This window comes from Panthera uncia, assembly GCF_023721935.1.
Source record: "Panthera uncia isolate 11264 chromosome D3 unlocalized genomic scaffold, Puncia_PCG_1.0 HiC_scaffold_8, whole genome shotgun sequence".
In the NCBI taxonomy this organism is placed as follows: domain Eukaryota; kingdom Metazoa; phylum Chordata; class Mammalia; order Carnivora; family Felidae; genus Panthera; species Panthera uncia.
This window is the reverse complement of record NW_026057586.1, coordinates 75150320-75155838: the sequence shown is the minus strand read 5'-3', so window position 1 is coordinate 75155838 and position 5519 is coordinate 75150320.

Genomic DNA, 5519 nt, shown 5'->3' with positions numbered 1-5519 from the left:
CGCGGCGAAGGGGGCCGGACGGACAGGCCATGCTGCCCCCTCCCCCGACCCCGCTCGGGCGGGCGGGCGGGGACGGCCGAGGGGAGGGCCCGCCGGGGGCCGACCTGCCGGCTCCTCCCCCCGCCGCCCTGCGCGCATAAAGCCCCGCGCTCGCCCGCGCGCCCGCGGAGGCGGCGGCGTCCGGACCCCGCTCCCGCCGGGCTCCCGGGTCCCCGAGGGCGCGAGAGACCCCGAATCCCGAGGCGGGCCGGGACCAGGGCGCGGCCGCACCCCCCACCCAGCCCAGCGCGGGGCCGGGCCGTGGGAACGCCCTCCCGGAATGAAGCGCTTCCCGGTGCCTTCAAGGTAGCTCGGTTCCGGATCGGGGACCCTCTAGTCCTCCCTCTCAGGTCCCCGCTATCCAGAATTTAAGAGCTCCCCAATATCCCTGGGTTGGGAGGGAGATCGCCCCAGTGCCCCCACCCCTCGTGTTCCAGCTAGTGAGAAGCCCTCCATCCCCCCAGTGGGAACGAGAAGCTGCCCCCAAGGCCCCCAGTTTCCTCCGAGGCTGATTCAGGGCTCCCCCTCAGCGGCCCTCAGTCCACCCTCAGTGTCCCATACCCTCTATATCCAAATTGGGGACCCCTTTCAATGCCTCGCGTCCTGCGTGGGGATCCTCCATCAGCACCCCAGTGGCAACCGTATCAGTTCCCCGAATCCCTTCTCAGCCCTTGCTGTCCCCTTCGACTCCCCCACATCCTTTCTGTGTGGTCTATTGAGGAACCCCCCTGACCCAAGCCCGGGTTCTCTGTTTCCTGCCACCCGCACCCCCAGTGTAAGGAGTCTTCACTGTTTCTCTCACTCCTGGCTCACTTGTCAGCCCTACTCAGACTTCCGTCTGGATTCGGGAAAGCCGGGTCCGGACGCTCACCGGCCCTCCCCACCGAGGCTGGGGGAGAGGGTCAGTGCCGCTTAGAACCTCCCGTTTCCAGTTTAGGAGGCCGCCGGCGCAGCTGTGCACCGTCCCCTCCCAATGACCCCCTTCTTTTGCAGAGTTCTAAGCCCAACCCCATCGGATTGGAAGAACCTAAGCCGCCTACCCACTGCGTTTGGAGTTACTTCTCTCAGTCCGCCTCAGTTTGAGATTTACTCCCCATGCAGGCAACCGCCTTCACTTCTCCTTTCTCCTCCCTACGCCTCCATCTCCGGGTCTCTGAGATCCCCTCCCGCACTTTCACCTAACGCTCCTGGGAGCCACCTCACCCTCCCCGAAAACTACCTCCCTCCAGCCAGGGAACTCTAACATCCATTCCAGATCACCCGCGGAGCCAGGGGCCACCCTCCCTAACCCCACCTCACCACATCCATCTCCTCTCAATTCCCTGGCTGAGACCAGCCAAGAAAGGGTCAAAGCTGGAGGCTAAGACAGCCACTCCCCCCACATCCCCATCCCTGCTGGGGATCTCAGTGCCACACTAGCCCCTCCCTCCCAACTCACCTCCCAGTCCTGCCCCCTTCCCCACCTTAAATCCACCCCGTATAACCCAGTGACAACACTCGATGGCAAGCCCCGTGCTGCTCACCTTGACATCCATCCTTCAGTCCGCCACATTTTATTAATGTGTGCAGCAGTTCTGGGCGGCATAACCTTGACCTCTGAAAAGGTGCCCATCCCCCTCCTCTCAGTACACCTTCCCTCCCGCCCACCCCAACCACCGCGCGTATAAGAACGTGAGAGACTCAAGTTAATGGTTTCCTTGGGGACCTTCTGGGAACACTCAGCAGGTATATCCTGCCACCCTGGGCGCATAACACTAGAAACAAACTTGCTTTTTCCTGTTTTTTATTGTCCTACTCACCCCACAGTTTCTCAGCATCCCCTGGACTGGGGGGGGGGGGGGGGTAAGGGAGCAGCTCACACAGGTTTTTGTCACCATCTCAATCCAAATTGGACTATCTGGTGTGTTCTGAGAGGGACACAGATGAAGGTCAGTAGGTGGAAAATCCGGTGTCAGGGAACTGGCTATGCCTAGTCTAAACTTCGGTTCCTTGTGTGTAAAATGGGGCCAATGGGGAGGTGCAGGGCGAGGGAAGGAGCCCAAGTGAGAATTGATTTGTGTGCTGATGCTGTTGGACAGGTGGCTTGGGGAGCGGGGTAGGAAATAGGAAAGGGTCATTTATTTAGAGCCAGCCAAGCCTCCGTAAGTAGTACATTGAGATAGGATCCACTTATTAGTGCCCTCCTTCAGGTCCTCAAAGGAGGCAGTATGTACTTGTCACTACCTGGTTTGAGGCACTGGAACGTGTGGGGTGGACTTACAGAAGTCTCCTCCTACCGCAGGTTCATCTCAGCCTCGCTGCTTCCATCCACTTTGTTCACAGTAGGGGTAGCCCTCACAGGACAATGCAGCTGTAAATGCATGATCCTTGTAGTAAATTGAGGATCTCAGTGGTATTAAGGAAAAATGATCTTTAGAGCAACTGGCCCAGACTCCAGAATTAGGAGATTAGAGGATGCTGTTCCAGCTTTTTCTCTCCACTACTACGCATCACTCAAAGAATGAAAGAATAATTTGCTTTCTAGTTAAAAAAAAAAAACAAAAAAAAAAACAAAAAAAAACAAACCACCTTTCCAGAAAGCCAAGGGACACATGACATTATGCCCAAGCACTAAGATGCAACTTGGCACATTCACTTATTCTACAAATATTTATTGAACACCTGCTACCTGCCTGACATTGTCTTGAGTGCTATATTCCTACCACTACCTTTGTGAAACATTCTTTCTAGAGACAAGAGTCAGATAATAGATAGATGATAGATGATAGATAGATAGATAGATGATAGATAGATAGATGATAGATAATATGTCAGATGTTGGTAAGTGCTGTGGAGAAGGAAAGGGGATAAGAAGAGCAGGAGGTGTGAAGAAGAGGGTGATAAACAATTTAAAATCAGTATATAGGGAGGGGTGATGTTTTAGCAAAGACTTGAAAGAAATAAGGTACATTAATCTCCTGTAAGATCCAGAACTCTCATTTAAGCAAAATGTCTGCATCTCTTGAGTGCGACAGTAATTGATATTCACAATTTGACTTTCATTGCTTTAAAACAGCAGGTCCCAAACCCTAATGTGCGTAAAAGATCACCCAGTGATTTTCAGTGGACACAGGGTGGATAGGAGTTCTGAAAAATGCATTTTTTAAATGCATCTGGTAGAGATCAGATGATGCTGATAGCTGAGGTTTTTCTTCAGACCGCTCTTGAAGAAACATTGCTCTAAAACAGATTGAAGAGTCTTTTAACATGACAACAACAACAAAATTAAAGATCAAATTACAGTGCATGAGGTTTTAATGTTGAGAGTATTTCACTGTGTTTTCATTCTTTGAAAAAGCAAAGACCAAAGCAAAACCCTGGGTTACCCAGAACATTCCATTTCTTGTCCATACAGGAGAAGGGAAATTTTATCATAAGCTGATCATGAGCCCAAGATTTATAATCAGTTTGTTTTGCACCCTTCCTATCATTTTTGCTCTAATTTTTCTCTATGCTTTTTTCCATCTCCCAAATTTCTGGACTTACCCAGGAGGTGATGGGGCAGGGTAATGAGAACACTTGGTCACTTGGTCCTGGAACTGCCACTGTTTCTGGTAGTGATATGCCACTCAGCCTTCTGAGCTTCCACACTCTCTGAGTTGCTGCAAGATTTGGGTGAGATCATGTGTATGAAAGCACCTTAAAAATTCTATAGCACTAGGAAAAGATAAGGAAGCTCTGTGACTGTACATTTCAGATCCAGTTAATTTGGCCCAGCTCAAATTCAGTTACCTTCAAGATAGTGTGGTACTAGCATAATGATACACATATAGAATAGAATAGAATTGAGAGTCCAGAAATAAACCCTCACATTTATAATCAACTGATTTTTTTAAATCAGGATACCAACATAATTCAATAGGAAAAAACAGCCACTTTAAGAAATGATGCTGGACAACCTGATGTCCACATGCAAAAGAATTAAATTGTACCTCTACCTCACACCATATACAAGAATCAACTCAAAGTTAACCAAAGACCTCAATGTAAGATCTGAAATTATATTTAAAAAATCAATCAGACATCATTAAATTTAAAAACATTTGTGCTTCAAGGGCACATGGGTGGCTCAGTCAGTTGAGCACTTGACTTCAGCTCAGGTCATGATCTTGGGGTTTATGAGTTTGAGCCCCAAATTGGGGCTGCTGTCAGTGAAGAGCCCACTTCGGATCCTTTGTCCCCCTCTCCCTGCCTCTCCCTCACTTGTGCTCTCTCTCTCTCAAAAATAAATAACATTAAAAAAAAACACAACTTTTGTGCTTCAAAGAACATTGCCAAAAAAGTGGAAAAACAGGGGTGCCTGGGTGGCTCAGTCAGTAACGCATCCGACTCTTGGTTTTGGCACAGATCGTGATCTCACGGGTTTATAAGTTCCAGCCCCTCATCGGGCTCCAGCTCCATGCTGACAGTGGGGAGACTGCTTGGGATTCTCTCTCCTGATTTCTCAGCCCCTCCCATGTGCTATAAACAAACAAACAAACAAACTTAAAAAATAAATTTAAGAAGTGGAAAAACAATACACAGAATAAAAGAAATTTTGTAAATCAGATATTCGATAAGGACTTATTATCTAGAATATACCAAGAAGCCATACAACCCAAAAATGATTAAAAATAAATAAATAAGTAAATTAAAAATGGGCAAAGGATCTGAAAGGACATAGCTCCAAAGAAGATATATGAATTGCTGATAAGCATTTGAAAAGATGCTCAACGTCATTAGCCATCAGGGAAGTGCAAATCAAAGCTACAATGAGATACCACCACACAATCACTGGGATGGCTATAATCAAAATGATAGATAATAACAAGTGTTGGCAAGGATGTGGAGAAATTGGAACCTTTGTAAATTGCTGGTGGGAATGTAAAATGGTACAGGACTATGAAAACAGTCTGGAAAAGATCCTCAAACAGTTAAACATAGACTTGCCATATAATCCAGCAATTCCACTCCTAGGTATGTACCCCCAAAGAAATGGAAACAGTATCCATGCATATCTTGTACATGAAAGTTCACAGCAGAGTTATTTATAATAGGCAAAAAAGTGGAAACAACCCAAATGTCTATCAACTCTACACAATGGAATATTACTCAGCCATGGGAAAGAATGCGGTACTGATCCATGCTACAACATAGAGGAAACTTGAACACATTATGCCAAGTGAAGGAAGCCAGAAACAAAAGTTCACAAATCGTGTGGTTCCTTTTACATGAGATGTCTACAATAGGCAAATCCACAGAAATGGGAAGTAAACTGGTGATTGCCCAGAGCTTGGGGGTGGGGGCTCTGGGGAGATGTAGGGGAAAATAGTGAGTTACTATTAATGGATATAGTTTCCTATTTGAAGTGATGAAAATATTCTAAAATTGATTATGGTGGTAGTTGCACAATTCTGTGAATATGCCAAAAACATTGAAATATATACTTTAGGATGCCTGGG